General features: G+C 42.2%; 1 protein-coding gene across 2 annotated transcripts in view; it reads left to right on the forward strand.

The window, feature by feature from the left end:
• Window positions 1–23,090, forward strand: part of SPON1 (spondin 1) — a 535,993-nt gene that overhangs the window by 357,533 nt on the left and 155,370 nt on the right. The gene's annotated exons all lie outside the window — the stretch shown is intronic.

A 23,090-nucleotide genomic window follows, 5' to 3' on the forward strand; every position in this document is an offset into this window, starting at 1 on the left:
GGAGCCTTAGGGGGCCCATAAGGCCTCTCTTCTCCATATAGGGAGCCCAGTACTATGAATAAAGCATTATAGTTGGGGGCCCTGTTACAGGTTTTGCATTGGGGTCCAGAAGCTTCAAGTTGTCTCTGTGCAACATGATTTAGGTATGGGTACGGGTACAGATACAGATAGAAGGGGGGCCCCGGATCACATTTTGCATCAGGGCCCCTGAGCCTTTAGTTACGCCCCTGCTGCCACGTCCCTATAATTACACAAGCAGCCAAGAAGTAAAAACCCCGTTGCTATTATGGTTTTATAGATAATAAGATCAAATTAAGATACTTTAATAAATTAAAAAGTTTACTCTTGTGGATCCTGAAAAAGATAATTCAAAAATTATACTCTGGACCCGAAGCTCTATGATATATTTATCCGAAAAGGTGCATGCCATGTTTGTAGAGGGATGTTTTACTACTTCTAATGGGGTTATCCAGGGAGAAAAACATTTTCTTGATCCAGTTCGGGTTCGGCTGTGTCGACGTCTTTACTTTTGGTCCAGGTCCATCACCGCATCACATGGTGTGCAGTCTCCCACTCCCCTCTCGTTGTTGGTAAGGGGGCTGGCTGTTCAGCTCATTTCAATAACTAAGCTAGCCTCCTCTCTGTCATGGCTGCTGCTTAGCTATTGATATACAGCAAAGTATATGATCATCTCATAGACCAGGAGTGTCAAACTCAGTTTCACTGGAGGCAACATCAGCATTATAATAGCCTTCATAGGGCTGTTTATAAGTGCTTGTTCACATGGGCATATTTGCGCATATTACGTGCATATTTTTTTACACGCATAATACAGACAGCTTAACCCTTTCCAATCCACTGTCTGACGTCTGAAGATATTCTGATTGAAGGCTGTACAGATTCGATGTCGGAAGACGTCCGGCAGGGTATTTTTACTGTAGATTACTGGCTGCTCTGTTGTCAGGAGCCTCTCCAGCATGTCACATACTGCAGTACTGGCTCTAGCCAGCAGATGACGCCATTGTAAAATGGCAGAAAGAGAAAGCCCCCTAGAAAACCCTAAATCCAAAATTGGATTGCCGAAGGTTAATCCTCATTGATTTGAATTATGGTACATGCCATTTTAACATGTGTATTGTACACGTATGAAAAAAAATGGCATAAATACGCAGTGTATATGCATGATCCATTGTATTCACTGCATATTTATGCATGAAGGCAGGAGAAATCGGTGGTACCTTCTTGGGTTTTTTTTTTACATTCGTGAAAACACAGTAAATACATGCACAAAAAAATGCAAGGAGCTCCAAACATGCAGTGAATACGCACAGTTTCAGTCCATGTAACGCTGCGTATTTCATGGACCAAAACTGCATACACCTGTGTGAATGAGCCCTAAATGTAAGCACTCCTTAACTAGGTTATGGCGCCCTCTACACTATGATGGGGTTTCTCCCCTTCCATTTTTTTAACACTGAGCTTCCTACATTAGAGGAGGTGGCTTGAGTGCCAGAGTATGACTGTCAGAGCTATGCCATCACCTGAACCGAGCAGTGTAGAGGTAAGCGCCGGAGCTCAGAATCAAAGATGGCAGCTGCTCCATGTGCAGGTGCTGCCCCCAATGCCAAGTGCTGGCTGCATCCTCTGTGGAAACTGGAGAGCTGGTCTTTCTGTGTCCAGGCCTCTTCGTGGGCCACATAAAATGACGTGGCAGGCCTTGAGTTTGACACATGTGGCCTAGAGGGGGCGTGACTTAGAAACCCAGAAAAAACCCTGCTCAACCATTCTAAGAGAAGTTGGATAATGGCCAAAAGTTGACTCTTAAAGGGACACTAAACGTAAAGTCAGCGGCTATAAGTGAAGCCTATAGAAAGATCAGCTACTATGATTTATACATATGTAGATAAATATTTTTGTAGGTTCTTGGAACAGAAGAAATGTAAGAAAAAGTTGTGATTATTTTTCCAGACTTCCTGCCACTGCTGTCCTTGAGTCTCTCCCCGGCCCAGCATGGCTGCTCCCTGGTATTAGTAGATACATATCAGCTATACAATACAGTGAGATGATACATACTCAAGGTTTATTGTCCCTTTAATGTCCCTGGTTGTTAGCAGAATGTTAGCTATCTTCACCATGTCTTGGTGGTAAATCAGATAATTTGTTCGTTCATCTTCTACTCACTGTCATTTCATATGACAACCAATGATCAATCTCGGCGTATGCTCTGCCAAGTGTCTGCTGGACAGGATGTACAAATTACATGAACATTACAATTACTGTATTGTATTTGTTACACCTGTTGAATTCTACTCTGGTAAAGTATGTTCATTACTCATGTGTTCCCCAACTTCACATACGGCTACATGTGACATCAGTTGGCATCATATGCCTTAGCAGAAGTAAGGTAACATTGTGGAAGCAACTTGCCATTACAAGCTCAGCTCAGTACCAGAGTTCATATTCATTGGCAGCATTTTCTATGAACCTTAAAGGGTTGTCCCAGAATCAACATTTCATTTATCACAGGCGAGGCCATAAAAGTCTAATGTTGAGGTCTCACTCCTGGAACCACCATCTTGAATGGAGATCTGTTCAACTTTATGGGACTGCTGGAGATAGCCAAGCACTTGTACTCGGACATCTCCAGTAGTCCATAAAAAGTCATAGAATGGTAGTGAAAATGTTTAGTTGCTGCTCCATTCAAGCTGTTCCTCACTGCAGGGGAAGGGTGTGAAGAGGAAAGGAAGACATAGGATCCACCTTTCCTAGGATCATGGGAGTATGAGCAGTGAGACCTCCATCAATCACATGTTTATCACCTGTCTTGTGAATAGGTGATAAGTTCTTTCTGGGACATCCCCTTTAATAGCATGCTCTATTGTCTTGTGCAATAGTTATATCCCTTCCTGCAACATGAATTGTAATATAGCCTTAAATAAGACAAGGGCAAACATAGACATCATAGCAAATAATACAATGGAGCTCCCTCCAGGTGCTGGTTACTATCACTGCATCCCAGACTCCTGTGAGAAGAGCGTTTGCTGTATGTTTATCCCACGAATCAGATTAATTCCCAGGTTGGACAACATAGTAGGGCCTATTAAAAGGGAATCCATAATGCATTCTAACAACCCCTTTAAATAAAGGTTCCAAACCTCTCCATGGACCCAAAAAGCCGCTGCATGGTCTGCTTCTGTGCTACATATACCTTGCCCAAGAGAGAAGAGAATAACATAATAAAAAAACCTTAAAGAGACTCTGTCACCTACTTTTTTCCCTATAAGCTAAGCTTATGTGCTGAAAGTAGGTGACCTGCTGAGTCTGGAGATGTAATTGTCATACTCCCCCCCCCACACACACACACACACATTGTTCCTTCGGTGTGAGCGCTGGAAGTCGTCACGCAATGCATTGCCCACCCACTCTGTTTTTTTAATGGATGGACTACTTAGCATTGCCGCTCAATGCATTGAGTAGGAGCTTTCGTAAATCCTGGGAATGATGGGAGAGGTAAGTATAACATTTACATCCCAAGACTCAGCGGGTCACCTACTTTCACCCATATGCTTAGCTTATAGGGCTAAAAGTAGGCGACAGAATCTCTTTAAGGTTGTATTCACACGTTGCTGATTTCTGTGGATATTGTCACCTATTTCGGTGTAGATCTTCGGCAGGTTTCGACCTTTTAATTGAATGCAGATTGAGGGGCAAAATCTGCTGCAGATCAGGGACATGTAATTATACCCTAAAGTAAGGAAATCTGAAAAATGACCAGTATCATTCTCATCATTTCATACCTACTTGTATGAGAAAATGTGGGTGCTGTGAAAAAGGAATAAACGAATATAACAAGCCGTTCCCACACTCTACCAAAATCGATACATTCCCACCCATGAAATGAACATGCTAATTTTACCTGGTTTAGAATGATCATGAGTTTTACTGTAAAGTAGATTGTATTACACATATTTTTCTCCTTTAAGTAACAAGATTAGGCCATTTTCATATTTTTATGTTTTTTTTAATCCATTTTTCTATCTTAATCATGTACTTAAGGCATGAATAATACATGAATTAACCTTACGGCAGTTTGGACAGTGACAAGTAAAGCATGTTAATAGCTATTTATGTTATTTATATATTTATGGCTGTAAATATATCCATGGCTTCCAATTTAATACCATAAACCATCATAAACTGCTTTATGGAAGAATTTACTGACCCTTTAAAGATAAAGTCATTTGGGCTTCTAAAGCTACAGGATCCCAGTAGTCCCAGAAACAGCGCCATCCTTGACTAGAGACTATATTTTGTATTACAATTTCAGTTCTATTCATTTGAACGGGGTCTGAATTGCATTACCAAACACGGCCAATGAGCAAGATCGGTGATGTTTCCAGAAGAAAACATCTATATAACTTTAATCTCATGCATTCAATCCGAAATTTTTGAATAAACTTAAAACAAAAATTGCATGTGATGCGTTAATTAAATTAAGAGCCCTACTATGAACAGTTTATCTCAAGATCACACTTGATCTTACAAATGTGGTGATCAGAAAAACATTAAAATATGTAAATCACTAATGGATTTTTTCCTAATATTTATCTGTTTTTAGAAAAAATATATTAATCTAAACTATTAATTAATATTTTAACCCAGATTAAAATGCAATACACAAAAACTAAAATTATTATTCATTCATTGTTCTAATAGTCAGTGATCTTCTGGCCCGTGTGTAAAATAACATGTGCTCATTTGTTAATTCTCAATGACATTTAAATCTACTTTCAAATGAGTGTATCATGTGCCAATAATATAGATGACTGTATCAGCCGGACCCTGGGTCTACTGATCTGAGTTTGGTTCAGTGGACCTGTGTTAGGGCATCCAGGCCCGGACACTCATCCATCCATGATGCTGTGAGTTCGTGTCAGTAGACCTGTGTTTAGACATTCAGACCACAACACTCATCCATCCATGATGCTGTGAGTTCATTTCAGTGGACCTGTGTTTAGGCATTCAGGTCAGGACACTCAACCATCTATGATGCTGTGAGTTCGGGTCAGTAGACCTGTGTTTAGGAATTCAGGCCAGGACACTCATCAATGTATGATGCTGTGAGTTCGGGTCAGAAGAGTTGTGTTTAGGCATTCAGGTCAGGACACTCAACCATCTATGATGCTGTGTGTTCAGGTCAGTAGACCTATGTTCAGGCCAGGACACTCATGCATCTATGATGCTGGGAGTTTGGGTCAGTGGACCTGTATTCAGGCATTCAGGCTAGAACACTCAACCATCCATGATGCTGTGAGTTTGGGTCAGTGGACCTGTGTTCAGACATTTAGGCCGGGACACTCATCCATCCATAATGCTGTGAGTTTGGGGTCAGTGGACCTGTGTTTAGGCATTCAGGCCAGGACACTCATCCATCCATGATGCTGTGAGTTCAGGTCAGTAGACCCATGTTCAGGCCAGGACTCTCATCCATCTATGATACTGTGAGTTCAGGTCAGTAGACCTATGTTCAGGCCAGGACTCTCATCCATCTATGATGCTGTGAGTTCAGGTCAGTAGACCTATGTTCAGGCCAGGACTCTCATCCATCTATGATGCTGTGAGTTCAGGTCAGTAGACCTATGTTCAGGCCAGGACTCTCATCCATGTATGATGCTGTGCGTTCTGGTCAGTAGACCTGTGTTCAGGCCAGGACTCTCATCCATCTATGATGCTGTGCGTTCTGGTCAGTAGACCTGTGCTCAGGAATTCAGGCCAGGACACTTGTCCATCTTTGATGCTGTGAGTTTGGGTTAATAGACCCACGGTTGGCCCGGAATACTGATCCGTATTATGGGCACATAAATACACCTCTATTAAGCTGATGTGAAGCTGACCTAAAACAGAGTACAATATACAAAAAAATGTAAACATGGAGAGCTACATCTGATTTTTAAAAATTACACTTTCATAATTTATTGTCTTAGAAAAATGTCAAAAAACACAATGATGTTTTCAGTTCACTTTTCCATATTTGTAATACATTACAGTATATTTCTCACATTTTTTTTTACTATTTAATACTTTACATCTATAATTTCTCAGTAAAATCAGTAGCAATTATACTTGAAAAATACGTTTGTATTCTCCATCAAACATACATAACGTAAACGCTAGTGACGTTCTATACACATGGCTGTATGAGCTCATTAAACACATCGGTTTAGAAACATTGTATTCTTATTGGAGAATTACAGGAGGAAATACAAGGTACATAACATGTTGTATAATATTACACGAATCAGATGGGATTATACAAAGAAACATTCGTCATTTCCGATGCCTTACATACTTACAATTCCCACCAATTCTCCAAACACAACATAGTTTTTGAAAAACAAGCAATGTATAAAATTGGAATTGGATATAGATTATATTTATTAACTTGTCACAGAGGCAGATTAAGTCTATGTCGTATTTCAAGTCCTTCACAGAATAGACAGAAAAATATAAAACTACACATTTTATTCAAATAGTTTAAAAAAACGGCACAAAAATAGACCTGAATGCGTTGTCTCAGTGATAGCGACAAAACGTAGTCGGCCAAAAAACTAAAAAAATCCCAGACAAAAATCCAGGCTATCGTTACCCCGGATCAGTAAATCTTCCCCTTTACAAAGAAGCACAAAGATATCCAACGCCTAAAAAACCATTGGAACAGGTCACCTGACCGTATATAGGGTTGGACCTAAATAGCTACTCTGTATATCCAAGAAGAGGTGGATATGCTGATTACTCTCCACCATCTGTAAACTTGATGTAAGACTTTTCTTATATACAGTTAGACTCTTGGATAGAAGCTAGAGCTAGAAAAATTAAGGTTCTTAGTTTGGAACCAAAATTTTAAGGTTCATGGTTTGCAAAAGCTCAGGTTCAAGGTTCAATGCATTCCCCGCACGTCTGCGGTTCATCAGAAACTCAGGAGCCTATAGTGAGAACCTACAACTGTGATGGCGGCAACCCATACCTAACCAACACTGTATTGTTTTGTAAGAGACTCAGAAAAGAATTTCTGACTGTGACAACAGCAACCGATACCGAACCTACATAGTATCTTTAGATCTCGTTCCTTGTATTGTTTGTCTGAGAGCCAGTTTACTAAGGTGTTGCAACTGGTATCCGAGATTTACGATCGAGATCAAGAGTGAGGCGAAGCGTCGCCTAGAGAGACTACTTATAGGAGGCTACTCAAGTTTGAAAAGTAAGGCTAGTGCTCATCGTAGCCTATATTGTCCGAGCAAACGAGGCTGTATGACAATATTCCCTCATTACTGATTAGACGAGGGGTTTTTCAAAAATTAACTCCTAGATTTGGAAATAGCAATGAGGAGTGCAACCTTTCCAAGATAGTTCCGCTATTGCCAAATAGTTTGCAATCCCTATAACATTTATAGCGTCCCCAAGGAGCACAGTAGCTTTAGTTGGAGAGGTGGAGACTAATTAACATATCCACCTCTTATTGGATATACAGATTTATACACTTAGCTATTTAGGTCCGACCCTATATACGGTCAGGTGACCTGTTCCAATGTTTTTTTATGCGTTGGATATCTTTGTGCTTCTTTGTAAAGGGGAAGGTTTACTGATTTACTGGGGTAACGCTAGCCTGGATTTTTGTCTGGGGTCACATATGTGTTTGTTTGTTTTTTGACCGACTGCGTTTTGTCGCTATCGCTGAGACGAGGCATTCAGGTCTATTTTTGTTAGAGATGAGCGAACCTGCTCTTCCGAGCTTGATACTCATTCGAGTATTAGCATACTCGATGGTGCTCCTTACTCCAGCGAGTACCATGCCGCCGTGATCGCCCCCTCCCCATTTTGCCCCCTCCCCGCATTACCATTTCCTGCTGTGACATGCCAGTGTGCGCACATCCACAGCAGTATGTGGCTGGCTGGAGTGTGTGTATGTGTGTGTGTGTGGGGGGGGGGGGGGGGGGGGGGGAGAAAAAGGGAAGAGAGAGAGAAAGAGAAAAAAAAAAAAAGCTCAGCACCCGGAGGTTCCATTGCAAAAATTGCTCGGGTCTCCCATTCACTTCAATGGGGTTCGTTACTCGATAGAGCTCTCGAATATTACGAAAGGCTCGCCTCGAATAACGAGCACCCGAGCATTTTGGTGCTGGCTCATCTCTAATTTTTGTGCCCTGTCTGTTTAAACTAAATAAAATTTGTAGTTTTCTATTTTTCTGTCTTTTCTGTGAAGAGATAATATTTATAAGAACTAATAAAATGTATATTGATTTAAAAAAAAAAAAAATCTTGACTTAAAGCCTACGCTTGATCTTTTAATGAAGAGGATATTAAAAAAAAAAAAAAAAAAACGTCTTTCTTATATTATTTGTGTTTTCAAAAATGCCAACTATTTTCCTCTATGTGCCGCTCTGTAGATTTACATTTTTAAAGTTCCCGTTTGAAGACTTTAAGTTTGATCCAATTACAATTTGTTATACTTTTGGTTCTAAAATATTCTCATAGGAAAGGAATTAAGTTGCACACCGGAGTATGTGTAGGACGAACCGCTGTAGAATGTATCAGGAATAAAGGAAATCAACTCCTCTGCGGTCAATAAAGAAAAATACATTCATGTATTAACAGACGACAAACATAAGATTCACAGTGTTGGTTCCATCATGCAAAGCACAGGCATTTTTAATTTTTTTCCCCATTGCATATCACGCGGTTGTGTGACTCTAATCTTATAATTCTATAGAAGCCTCGTTAATAATGCCAATTATTTAGGGCTGAGTTTAAAAAACAAAACAAAAAAAAAACATGTATGTGCCTCATAAGAATGTTGATTTTTGGTTCTCTATATTTTTTTTGTTGTTTTGCTGTGGAATTTTTGATAAATCTGTCATAAATATATTTCCTACCAAAGTCTTGTGTATTGTTTTCTAGTTGTATGTCTAACACATTCTAATTTCGAAATAAAATAAATCTTTACAAAAAACATTTTTACTTTTTCTTTCAGCGCTATGAAATGGATTCTTAGCAAATGTTTCCCATTCTATATACTGAATGATTTGCATTTCCTCTTGCAACCTGATTTTTTTTACCATGTACTGGCCATGAAGGAGGAGCCGAAAGAACCCATTATATGCCTTTGTTCCCACTTTTTATACATTTTTTATTTAAGTCATCGACCCTGGAACACCTTTTCATATTATGATGTACATGAGCATCAACAGCAAGAGATAATGCCTACATGATGCTGTACAATGTGATGCAACAGCCAAAAAAGGAAACACAATCGGATGTATTAAGAGAAGCATGGAGTATGTATCAAGTGGGGTACCACAAGGCTCTGTCCTAGGCCCAGTGTTGTTCAACATTTTTATAAATGATCTGGAGGAGGAAATGGATGGGAAATGGGAAAAATCATATTTGTCGACGACACAAAGCTAGGAGGGATAACTAACACTAGAGAAGAGAGGGTATTCAAAGAGATCTAGAAAAGTTTGCACAGTGGGCAGCGGCTAACAGAATGGTATTTAACGAGGAGGAATGCTAAGTTCTACATCTGGGCAAGAAAAATGCAGAAAGCACATGCAGAATGGGTGGAATTGAGCTAAGCAGCAGCACATGTGAAAAAGACTTGGGTATACTAATAGATCATAGACTGAACATGAGTCAACAACGTGATGCAGCAGCCAAAAGGGCAAACACAATTCTGGAATGTATTAAGAGAAGCATAGAGTCTAGATCACATGAGGTCATTATCCCCCTCTACTCTTCCTTAGTCAGACCTCATCTGGAATACTGTGTCCAGTTCTGGGCACCCCACTTTACAAAAGACATAGACAAACTGGAGCAAGTTCAGAGAAGAGTTACCAAGATGGTGAGCGGTCTGCAAATCATGTCCTATGAGGATCGGTTAAAGGATCTGGGAATGTTAAGCTCGCAAAAAAGAAGGCTGCGAGGAGACTTAATAGCGGTCTACAAATATCTGAAGGGCTGTCACAGTGTAGAGGGATCAGCCCTATTCTCATTTGCACAAGGAAAAACTAGAAGCAATGGGATGAAACTGAAAGGGAGGAGACACAGATTAGATATTAGAAAAAAACTTTCTGACAGTGAGTGTGATCAGTGAGTGGAACAGGTTACCACATGATGTGGTGAGTCCTCCTTCAATGGAAGTGTTCAAACAGAAGCTGGGCAGACATCTGTCTGGGAAGATTTAGTGATCCTGCATTGAGTGGTGGGTTGGACTCGATGACCATGGAGGTCCCTTCCAACGCTACCATTCTATGATCATACTAATCTACTCTTAGTAAGGTTATGATTGATGGCCATAACTCTGTTCTAATGGGTAGGATTGGAGAAAACTCCAATCCTGGTAAGTATGTGTAAATATATCAGGGCACAATACAGAGATCTCTCCCATCATCTATTTTGGATCCATGACTGTAACCAGGGCCCCTCTACATCATTTCTACACAGACATAGAAGGGGGTTCTTTACTGTAAGAGCAGTAAGACTGCAGAACTCTCTGCCTGAGAACAGGGTGATGGCGAACTCACTAAAAGAGTGTAAGAGGGGTCTGTATGCCTTTCTTGAGTGTTACAATGTTACATGTTACACCACTGATTACTTCAGAAGGGTCGGTGATCTGGGGATTATTCTGATTTGGACCTGGGAAGGTTTCAGCTAAAATAAGGAAATATGGCTTCTACCTCATTGGGGGTTTTGTCTTCTTCTGGATCACCATTGCAGGATAATAACTTGAACTGAATGAGTATATGTCTTTCTTTTTCTTTTTTTTGTCTTTTTTTTTTTGCCTTAGGCCTCAGTCAGACAAGCGCTTCAAGGATGTGCAAAATGTGCCTGAATGGGTGCATTGGCACTCGCATGTCCTATCTTTTGCAGGTGCGAGTATTTTGCACCTCTAAAAAACGGACATATGAACACTTCATAGGAAACCAATGGTTCTAATAGACGCAAATTTTTTCGCACACATGGGCGAGCAAAAAAACACCCTCGTCCAACTGCAGCCTTACACATTATGTTACTATGTTACTACTCAACTCTAAGACACCAGAATAAAAGCTGATTGCACAGCGAATACAGTGGGGAGAACTTATGAACTGACAGTTCTGGGCCTTATTGATGCCTTTAGGGCTGTAGAGTATTATTGTCTGTCCCCTCAAAGGGACTTAAAGAATGTACAAAATAAGTTAATATACTTTTTTTTAAAGTTAATTTTATTAAATGTATATAGTTTATATATAGAATATATATAGTTTCAAGAAAGAATTACATTGTTGACATCGAGGCATTGCTTATACTAACTAATCTTTCCTGAAAAAAACAAAACAGATTTGTCAGTAACCAGGCTTTGTGTTCCTTTATTTGGTGGGCAAAGCACCTGTGAAGCCCACACTTCCAATCTCATCGCCTTAACTGAAACACCTTTTGCCAATTAGCTTTTGGAAAAATCGTTATCACAGAGGTTCACTTACTTTTTTCTCCTGAGGGGTTGGTGTTTACAACTGTTTGTGTGTTATTAGTTACATTGTGTTTATCTCTGTTTATGATTTATTGACAATTCATTTTTTTATTGAAATGACCCTCTTACAACATGTAGAAACAAGAAAACAATTACATCACATTGTATCAGTAAGATTGGTCTACAGCCAATGGAAGCCATCCACACAGGATCCGTGCAAAATTGGAGTATGCTGCGATTTTTCCTACGCGAGCAGAAACTGCAATTGCTTTCCGCTTGTGTGCAGGAAGAATAACTTTTCCATAGCATGTTCTGAACGGTATTTGCTGCGGAACCTGGAGGCAGATGCCAGCTCCGGATTCCACAATGCAAATCCGCCTGTGTGCAGAACGCCTTGCTTTGCTTTTCTTTCTGCTATGAAAACATAAAGCACCTTCTTATAAAAATCAACTATGAAGAACGCAAATGGCAGGTCTGCGGCGATTTGAAAATTGTAGCCATAGTGCTTGGACTTCAGCTAAGTTATACAAAGTCCTGTTGTTTCCTTTGTGAGTGGGACAGCAGGGACAAAGTAGGCAAAAGTAAAGTTCCCTGGTGCAAGCATCAATGACTCATTGGGTAATGTCACATTGTGACATTTTCTAGGCAGACTGTTTACCATCGCCTTCCCCAGTCATCTTTTAACCCCCTGGTACTCATTTTACTAACCTCAGAAGGATGACTCAACCTTGAGCTTGCTACCTGCAACCTTCTGGTCATGGGCGAGAGTTTAGGACTGTATTTCTGCTGCCTTAACATTCGGTGCCACACAAGCCTTATAGAGACATAGTAGCACATTTCAAAAGGAGAGAATGGCCACATAGGACATCACTGGTAACTGGAACAAAAAAAAAACGTTGTAAGTACACCGCTTGATGACCGTAATTTTATCACACTACCAGCTTTGCATATAAAATTAGGACTTATAAAGAATCAAGGCTATGGACCATAATGGCACAGCATTTCGTTATCTCAGAGAAACATTTCCGTATGTAAGTGAGGCCAAAGTTAAAGAGGGGATATTGGTGGGTCCACAGATCTCCAGGCTCTTCAAGGATGCACATTTCAATGATGTACTATGCGGTGATGAAGAAGAAACTTGGAATTCTTTCAGGATGGTAGCAAAGACTTTTCTTGGAAACCACAAAGCTGAGAATTACAAAGAACTGCCGTACAATATGTTGTCATAATATGAAAAAATAGGCGGCAACATGTCTTTAAAACCACATTTTTTACATTCCCACATTGACTTTTTCCCTGACAACTGTGGTTCTGTAAGCGATGAGCATGGCAAACGCTTCCATCAGGACATCTCTGGTAGGGAGAGACGCTACAAGGCAAATGGAGCCGGCAATGCTAGCAGACTACTGTTGGAATATGATGTGTGAAGCACTTGTAGCAGGGGCGTAACTATAGAGGGTGCAGGGGATGCGGTTGCACCCGGGCCCAGGAGCCTTAGAGGCCCATAAGGTCTCTCTTCTCCATATAGGAAGCCCAGTACTATGAATAAAGCATTGTAGTTGGGGGCCCATAAGGTCTATCTTCTCCATATAGGGAGCCCAGTACTATGAATAAAGCATTATAGTTGGGGGCCCTGTTACAGGTTTTGCATTGGGGCCCAGAAGCTTCAAGTTATGTCTTTGTACAGCATGGTTTAGGTATGGGTACGGGTACAGATACAGATAGAGGGGGGCCCCAGCTCACCTTTTGCATCAGGGCCCCTGAGCCTTTAGTTACGCCCCTGACTTGTAGATTCATACAAGAGGACAGTAATGAAACGGCGTACCACAACTAATGTCCAGTTTTCATTGTGCAATTGAGTTTTTAACAGGTACATTGTGTTCTCCATAATCAGTAGTATATCCTGACAGTTCCTGGGCTGCAGGTAGCCTGTATTACATCCTATGTATAACTGTAGTTTTATTTTAACAATACTTCACATAATAGTTAATATATCTCGTAAACGTGAGCTAATCCAAGGTTTTCATTGTCATTTTCCAACTCAGCACATCAAAATCATTAAAAATTGGCATATTTCCTTTGTGAAGCAAACGAAACGTGAAAATTTGTTGACCAGCGTCAATGCAAAAATCCAAGGAGATCCAAAGACTTCACTTAGGCTGCGTTCACACCTGTGCTGGGGATTCTACTTTCCTGCTCCATTCGGGAAGCAGGAAAGGTTAATCGCTGTGGCCAAAAGGTTCCGTCTATAGACGAAAAACTGAACAGGGCTGGGCGGGCACATGGACTTTAATGAGGTCCATGTGCCTTCTGCCCAGCTGCCTGGTTTTGGGATGGAGGAAAAAGCGCTGCATGCAGTGTTTTTTCTTCCAGTATTTGCATTGGATCTGCCATGGAAGCTCCAGATGGAGGTTTGATGTAGATGTGAAACCAGCCTTACTTTTTTTCCAATAGTACATATACATATTCATGATGACCCCTACAATACAATAATGGCATCTATAAGGGCAATTTGAAAAAGGGGAGAAAAAAAGGACAATAGAATTGCTTTTTCTACTCCATGCCTTCTCCTGTGAGACTCAGACTGCAGTGTCTATATACAGTAATACATAGAAATTGCCCCAAAAGATGTCCATAGCCTTTAAGACCATAATGGGATCCTGTCAACACTTTCTAAGCCCCAAAACTGCTGATACCATTAGATAGATGACATAAAATCAGTTTTTAGTAGCAGCACAACTCAGAAAAAGTAGTTTTAATCCATCATGTGCAGCAATGCAAAGTATCCATTGGGCATTCCTTAACCAGTGGAGTGTCTGGAGCTTTTGGCAGCAAACCCTCCAAAACCCCTTTGTTCTGCTCTTGAGTAATAGCTGGTCAGAGACGTAACATGAAGCTTCTGGGCCCCAATGCAAAACCAGTAACAGGGCCCCCAACTATAATGCTTTATTCATAGTACTAGGCTCCCTATATGGAGGAGAGAGGCCTTATGGGCCCCCTAAGGCTCCTGGGCCCGGGTGCAACTGCATCCCCTGCATCCCCTATAGTTATGCCAGTGGCTGTGGTAGAGTAATATGACGTGCTATCCAAGGGACAGCCATCTCTCAAGAGTAGGGTGAAGGGGTTTGGCAGGGCTTACTGTCAAAAACTCAGGTGAGCTGACTCACTAGGCTCAGGTGTTTTTGTTTAAGCCCATGAAATCTCGCAGTTTGCTGTGGGATTTCAGGCAGACAGCGGATTTCTGCCCGCAATTACATAGAACAATAGGGTATGCCATGTTTTTTCCCGCACTTGAAGTGCTCGTGAAAAACACCACATGTGAAGGAACCCATTGAAGTCAATGAGTTTTATATGCTGTCCAGATTTTGTGGCCGCAATGGGAGCCGCAAATGTGCTTGTGTGAAGCTGCCCTTAAAGAATAGGTTCTTCAGCATCAGAGGCGTAACTTGAAGCTCCTGGGCCCCAATGCAAAACCTGAAACGGGGCCCTCAACCATAATGCTTTGTTCATAGTACTGGGCTCCCTGTATGGAGAAGAGAGGCCTTATGGGCCCCCTAAGGCTCCTGGGCCCGGGTGCAACCACATCCCCTGCATCCTCTATAGTTACGCCCCTGTTCAGCATCTGCAGTGTGTATCATCCACTCCTGTGTTCAATCTACTGCAAAACAAGGAAAGCAGATCTCATTTACCCCAGAAGCTTTTGAAATGGGTGAGGGTTCTTGATATTATTAATTGACTAAAATGTTACTTACTCTTATTCTTTAATAAGAGGTTCTGCAGCAGATGAGATGTCATAAGGAATAATGTAACTGCTGCTATATATGTTTAAGAATATTAGGCATTGCCTCAAAATTCTGTATCTCCATATCATGATAACACATGTATTAGAAGTATAGGGGTTGGTAAGGCGCCCATGAACATTGTTGCTCCGAAGGCCGAAAAACTCTCCATCTACTCATGGGATGCCGTAAAAACCACAGAGCCCAGAATTCAGATCACAACTACAAGCTTTGTGCAAACAATGAATCAGCAAGTAGTGCCGAAGGATTTCTGCTCTGCCATGCCACTTTTATGCTTACCACCAAGTTTTATTAACCCCTTAGTGACGAAACCTGTTTGCGCCTTAGTGACGGAGCCAAATTTTGGAAATCTGACATGCGTCGTTCAACGTAGCATAACTCCGTAAAGGCTTTACATATCCATGTGATTCTGACATTGTTTTTTCGCCACATGTTGTACTTCATTTACGTTGTAAAAATAGACCGATATCATTTGTGTATATTTATTAAAAGTACCAATATTGGAAAAATTTTGAAAAAATTGTCATTTTTTTACATTTTCAACCGTAATATCTCAAATATGTCCAAACATACTGTACAAATTTTTGATAAGATATGTATTTCCATCTGTTTTCTTTATTCTGAATGCACACTTGAAAAACTTTTGTGTTTTTTTTAACCATTTAGGGCGAGCACCCACTGGCGTTTTTTTACCTGCGTTTTGCGTTTTGCGTTTTTCCTGCACAGGCATAGAGATAACATGTGTTCCTGTCCACTGGCGTTTTTTTTGCATTGCGTTTGCGTTTTTAACATAGGAACTGTCAGTTGCATATGTGTCCTTATTTTTCTCCATGGAAATTAATGGCAAAGCCGCGAAAACGCCGCGAAAAACGCCGCGGAAAAAACGCGGGACACGCGGCGAAAACGCTGCGTTTTTTTCCCGCGGGAAACGCAAACGCAAGTGGGTGCTCGCCCTTAGAGAACGTACAAATTTAACACTACTTTTCAGCATTTTGAGGAGCACTTTGTTTTCCTGCACCAAGCCAAGTTTGCAAAGGCTCATAAGTGTCAGAATAATAGATACCCCCACGAATAACCCCATTTTAAAAACTACACCCCTTAATGTATTCACTGAGGGGTGTCATGAGTATTTTGACCCCACCAGTTTTTTTCAGGAATTAATTCAATTTAGAGGAGAAAAAATAAAATTTCATATTTTTGCAAATATGTCATTTTAAAGACATATTTTTTTCCTATAGAGGCCATGAAAATGAGGATTTACACCCCAAAATGGATACCCCCGTTTCTCCCGTGTTCAGAGACATACCCATTGTGGCCCTAATCTTATGTCTGGATGCACAACGGGGCCCAAAACGAAAGGAGTAGTCGGTGGCTTTCAGAACATAGATTTTCCTTGAGGGAGTTTTAGGCCCCATAGCACATTTGTAGAGCTCTTAAGCGGCCAAAATCAAAGAGAAACCCCAAAAGTGACCTCATTTTGAAAACTAGACCCCTTAACGAATTTATCTAGGGATGTACTGCCCATTTTGACCCCACAGTTTTTGAATGAATTCAAGCAAAGCAAAAGGAAAAAATTGTGATTTTCGTTTTTTTGTCAATTCTGTCATTTTAAAAACAGCATTTTTTGTACAGCACACACATGAATGAAGCCTTGCACCCCAAAATGGATACCCCCGTTTCTCCCGTGTTCAGAGACATACCCATTGTGGCCCTAATCTTATGGCTGGATGCACAACGGGGCCCAAAGCGAAAGGAGTAGTCGGTGGTTTTCAGAACATAAATTTTCCTTGAAGGCGTTTTAGGCCCCATAGCACATTTATAGAGCTCTTGAGCGGCCAAAATCAAAGAGAAGCCCCAAAAGTGACGCCATTTTGAAAACTAGACCCCTTATCGAATTTATCTAGGGGTGTACTGCCCATTTTGACCCCACAGTTTTTGAATGAATTGAAGCAAAGCAAAAGGAAAAAATTGTGATTTTCATTTCTTTGGCAATTCTGTCATTTTAAAAACTGTTTTTTTTGTACAGCACACACATGAATGAAGACTTGCACCCCAAAATGGATACCCCTGTTTCTTCCTTGTTCAGAGACATACCCATTGTGGCCCTAATCTTTTGTCTGGATGCACAACGGGGCCCAAAATGAAAGGAGTAGTCGGTGGCTTTCAGAACAGAAATTTAGCATGAAGGTGATTTAGGCCCCATTGCCCACTTGTAGAGCCCTTGAGCAGCCAAAACGACAGAGAACCCCCACAAATGATCCCATTTTGAAAACTAGACCCCATAATGAATTTATCTAGGGGTGTACTGTGAATTTTTACACTACAATTTTTGAATAAATCTAAGCAAAGCAGTAGGAAAAAAATTACAATTTTCATTTTTTTGGCAGTTGTATCAACTTAAAAACAGTTTTTTTTGAGCAGCACACATAGGAATGAAGACTTTCACCCCAAAATTGATACCCCTGTTTGTCCCGTGTTCAAAAACATATCCATTGTAGCCCTAATCTACTTACAGGAAACATGGCTAGGCCTGTAATGGAAGGAGCACCCGTTGGATTGCAGGGTACAATGGAATAAATTCCAGGCCCCATTGCCCACTTATAGAGCCATTGAGCATCCAAAACGATAAAGAACCCCCACAAATTACCCCATTTTAAAAACTAGACCCCTTAACGAATTCATCTAGTGGTGTATTGTGTATTTTGACCCCACAGTATTTGAATAAATTTAAGCAAAGCAGAAGGAAAAAATTACGATTTTCATTTTTTTGGCAATTTTGTAAATTTAAAAACTGTTTTTTTTGTACAGCACACATAGGAATGAAGACGTTCACCCCAAAATGAATACCCCCGTTTGTCCCATGTTCAAAAACATACCCATTGTGGCCCTAATCTACTTACAGGAAACATGGCAAGGCCTGTAATGGAGGGAACACCCGTTGGATTTCAGGGCACAACTGAATAAATTCCAGGCCCCATTGCTCATTTGTATGGAATAAAAATTGACTCCCTAAAAATATCCCCCCCCCTCCGCACCCTTTTCGTGTTCCCCAAATCTTAGATAAAAGTAATAATGTGACCTGTGTAGTATTTCCAAAGACAGGGGTAATTACGGAGGCTGGTTGGGATGGGTACATGGGGCAATAAAACCGGGTATCCCCCCTCCTCTCATGCTTTTTGGGGGTATTTAGTGACCTCAGTGGCAGGGATGGGGTGTAAAAAGTAGCGTTTCGTGAGTCTCCGTAAGATTGCTGAGGTGCGGCGGTCTCACACAGAAGACGCTCAACAAGCTGCTCCTGGAACTGCAGGAAGGCGAGCATTCCCGGGGCTTCTTGTAAATTACGTATTACAGGTAGCGGTCTGAATAACGCCGGGCTCACATGGCCGTAGGTGGAATCCGCTTGCGGAGGCCTGCAGCGGATCCCAGCTGTGAGCCCGGCTGTGACCCTGCGTACGGCCACGTAATGTACTGCGCATAACTGCCTATTCCCACAGGCAGTCATTCGCAGTACACTTTTTTTTTTGTTGTTTGTATTTCCCACACCGTCGCTTAGCAATGACGCGGGTACCAGCAGCCCGTATACAAGGTAGTTGCATATGGGCTGCGGATATATCCGCGATCACGGAGCACAATGGGCTCCATGTGGAGGATATCCGCGGTAAAATATAACCTGCTGCGTTCTCTTTTCTGCGAGTGGATTACACAATTCCAACCCGCTAATGTGAGCGGAATTGTGTAATCCAATGCGATTGATCTGCGTAATACCGCGGATCAGACGCATGCGGAATCCGTAATTCCTATCCGGTCATGTGAGACCGGCCAAAGGTAGATCGCTACCTTTTTTTCACGTGACCGGGGACTGCTCAACGAGGCCACTCGTCACTGCTCCAGGCTCTCGGCGACCGATGGTCGCTGAGAGCAAGCAGATTTTAAGTTTCCTGGGCTCCCCGACTCCTGCGCATGTGTCCGGTGTTTTGCCGGCGGTCGCATGCGCAGAATCCGGGAAAGTTCACAAAAGAAGATTGCGTCGGGGTGCAAATACGGAGGCCTCCGGTAAAAAGTTTCATCTCCTCTCACTGATCGCATCGGTGAGGGGAGATGAACCTTCATCTTTTTTTAACTTTTACGTGATTGCCATTATTCATTGGATAACGGCGAACATGTGACCAGGAACCGCTCACCGCGGCTCTCCGTGAAATCTCCAGGCTCTCGGCTAAGTTTTGTAGCCAGGAGCAGGGAGATTTTAAATTACCACGGCTTTTGCGCATGCGCCTGCCATATTGGCGACGGGCGCGTGCGCAGAAGCTGGGGTAAGGTCCGCGGATAAATCCGCGGGCCTTAGGTACGTCATTTCATCCTCCCTCACAGATATGATCCGTGGAGGGAGATGAAACGCAAGCTTTTTTAACTTTTTAAAACTTTTTAAAACTTTTTGCACTTTTTTTTTACTTTTTACCCCTTTTTTATTTTAGTTTTTTACTTTTTGCACTTTTTTTGTTACTTTACATGATCACTGTCATCCATTGGATGACAGTGATCATGTCCCTGGTGACATCCCTCTGCTCCGGGCTACACATGGCAGCCAGGAGCAGAGGAATTTTGAATTTCCCGGGGCTCGAGCCCCTCTGTGCACGCGCTCGATGTCAATAATCGGGCGTGCATGCGCAGACAGGGATTTCAGGGCAGCTGAATATCTGTCATTTTACGAACTTTTCTTTACTTTTTTGCGATCGGCGCTATCCATTGGATAGCGTCGATCGCAATATCGGGGGGGACTGCCCGCATCCTGGGATGACAGCTCCATGCTGTCGGCTACCTGCGGGCACCGACAGCATGGAGCTGTCACGTCCTCAGGCAAGTAGGCATTAATCCAAAGAGGATGCATAAAACTACTACCCATGGAACTAGAGATGAGTGACACATTGTAAATTATTTTATCAACATTGATTCACCAAGAAGTAGATTTTCTATTACAAAGTCATATTTACTACATATAAGAGAATGGAGGCAGTTTTTCCGGCAGTTTCCAGATGTCCGCATACCATTGCCACCAAAAATTGCTGGAAATCATCGCCGATACCGAAGTTTCTTAAATCCATGCCGGATATAATTCCAGGTGCAGCCCACCTTGTTTACCAGTAACAGGAAGAAGGTGTTTTTCATCATTAACCTCCTCACTGATGAGGCGCTCGCATGGGCCTCACCGTACATAGAGACTAATAGTAATCTGCTTGACACTTTGATGCTGTCATGTCCGTGCGGCACACGAGCACCATGCTCAACACAGACGGGGGATAACATACACACTGAGTAAAAATAGGAAAACACCACACTATGCAGATCAGTAGCACCACTCCATGAGGGGTGGAGCCTGGCCCTAACCTAGCAGGAAGGTGACGGTGACTGCCTAAAGTGGAGTCATCACTTCAATAGAGGCGGCCCCACTGTCTTCTTCCTGGGCCCTGATTGCCCCTGGAGAGATGAACTGAAGCCACCAAGCAACAACAATAAGGGAAATTAAAATACAACAGATAGTAAACAATAGAATTTATCTGTATACGTAACAATTCACCCAGCCTAGAGGAACACCAGACTCCAGCCTTTCCTCTAAGGAACTGATTAAGCAGCATTGAGCAAAGGGATGGGTGAGAATATAAAGTTACTCCACACCTGAGGATTGGCAGAGCAATTAGAGAACCCCACCTCCAACCTTCTCCCAGGCATGACTAATCCAGCATGCATTCATGCAACAAAGAGAGACAGCATGAGCAGTCTCTGCACATGGTGCATTGACCCTTGTCCTGCATAACAAGTTGACAGGTCTTGGCCTGCATCGAGGCCACCATGCCACAATGCTGTCACGACCGTCAAGCCGCAACAGATGCCTTCACGACTGCTATGGGTCAAATTTTTGATGATCTGAACCGCTGTGCCACAGCTGAAGGGAGGTTACATAACCTACACCAGGGGCAACGTTCTGTTGCAGTGTATACAGCAGAATTTTGTTGCTGGGCAATTGATACCACATGGAATCTGGCTGCACAACAGAGCCAATTTCGTCGGGGATTATCGGAGTGGGTAAAGGATGAACTTGCCAGAGTGGAGACTCCTGACAACCTAGAAGACTTCATTCAACTCTGCATCCAAATTGACCAGAGACTTTCCAAATGGCGAAAAGAGAGACTGCGGGGTTGGAGCACTTACACCCCTTATTCCTTCAGCCAATCCACCTTGAATCTTGCACCGAGGACTGAAGCCGCACCAGAAACGATGCAGGTCAATGTCATCCACAAACCCCTTTCCACCACTGAAAAGGAAAGACACTGTGTTGATAATCTGTGCCTTTATTGTGGAAACTCAGGACATTATGCTTTAAACGGTCCAAACAAGTTCCAAAGGGCTCTCGCCATAGCCAACGTCAAGGCCACAACCCATCTAGCCATCAGGGAACAAGGGAATGTCACCAAACACACCTTTGCACCAGTAATTGAAGACGGTGTGAAAACCCTTCCTCCGATCGACCATTTTGTTTTCCCAATAGAGATCTTCACCGGAGATCAGGTGACGCAGTGTTCAGCAATGCTGGATTCAGGAGCAGGAGTAAACTTTATGGACATTGCAACCAGACCTAAGCCCATACCAATTAAAATGGAAACCATGGATAAGTCACCCTTGTACTTGGGACCTGTCACACAGGAGACAGTCAAATTGGAGCTCCACATAAAATCGGACCATCAAAAGACGATCAGCCTCCAGCTCGTTTCATCCCCTACATTTCCGGTGATTCTCGGGATTCCTTGGTTCTCTGCTCACAATCCCTCTATCAACTGGGAATCAAGAACCAAGGTTTCCCTTCAGAATTTTGTAAGGAGAATTGCCAGGTAGCACCATCCACTAATGAACCAGTGCAAGACCCCACCGATGATCAATAGGACTTTGGGAAGTTACCGGTTTATTACCACATGTTCAAGGATGTCTGCAGCATGTTATCGGCCATACGACTGTCCTATTGAGCTGCTCCCTGGATCTTCTATTTCATTTGGGTGTATCTACAACTTCGCAGAACCAGAGTTAGGAGAGTTAGGGTCTCTTCAGGAACATTTGGATGAGGATCTAAAAATCCAACCATCTTCCTCCCTGGCAGGAGCACCCATTTTCTTTGTTAATAAGAACGACTCTACTCCTCGGCCATGCATTGACTACCGGGAGCTAAACAAGATTACTGTTAAGAACAGCTATCCTCTCCTGTTAATTCCAGAACTCCTGGAGAGGCTTCGGGCAGCCAAGGTCTTTACTAAACTAAACTTCAGAGGAGCAAATAATATAGTATGGATTCGCCCCATAAATGAAGGGAAGATGGCTTTTAGAACAAGATATGGACATTTTGGATCTCTAATGACGTCATCCAGTCTCTGCAATGCTCCCACTACCTTCCAGCACTTCACCAATGATGTATTTTGAGACCTTTTGGACCAATTCATAGTGGCATATCTTGACGATATTCTCATTTTCACTGAGAACTTGGAGGAACATCGCAAGCACGTTTGGGTAGTCTTGGAGCGACTCCAAAGGAGGTTAAAGGAATGTAAGTTGGAACAGACCCAAATACAATTTCTGGGATACATTATCTCCCAGAGGGCTTAAGTATGGATCCCAGCAAGATTAACATCATCCTGGATTGGCCTATTCCAAAAAATTTGAAGTAAGTACAGCGCCGGATTGGATTCGCGAATTTCTACAAAAAATTTATCAAAGACTTCTCAAAAGTTATCTCTCCCATCACCTCCCTT

This window comes from Eleutherodactylus coqui, chromosome 11 (genome assembly GCF_035609145.1).
Source record: "Eleutherodactylus coqui strain aEleCoq1 chromosome 11, aEleCoq1.hap1, whole genome shotgun sequence".
NCBI classification, from domain to species: Eukaryota; Metazoa; Chordata; class Amphibia; order Anura; family Eleutherodactylidae; genus Eleutherodactylus; species Eleutherodactylus coqui.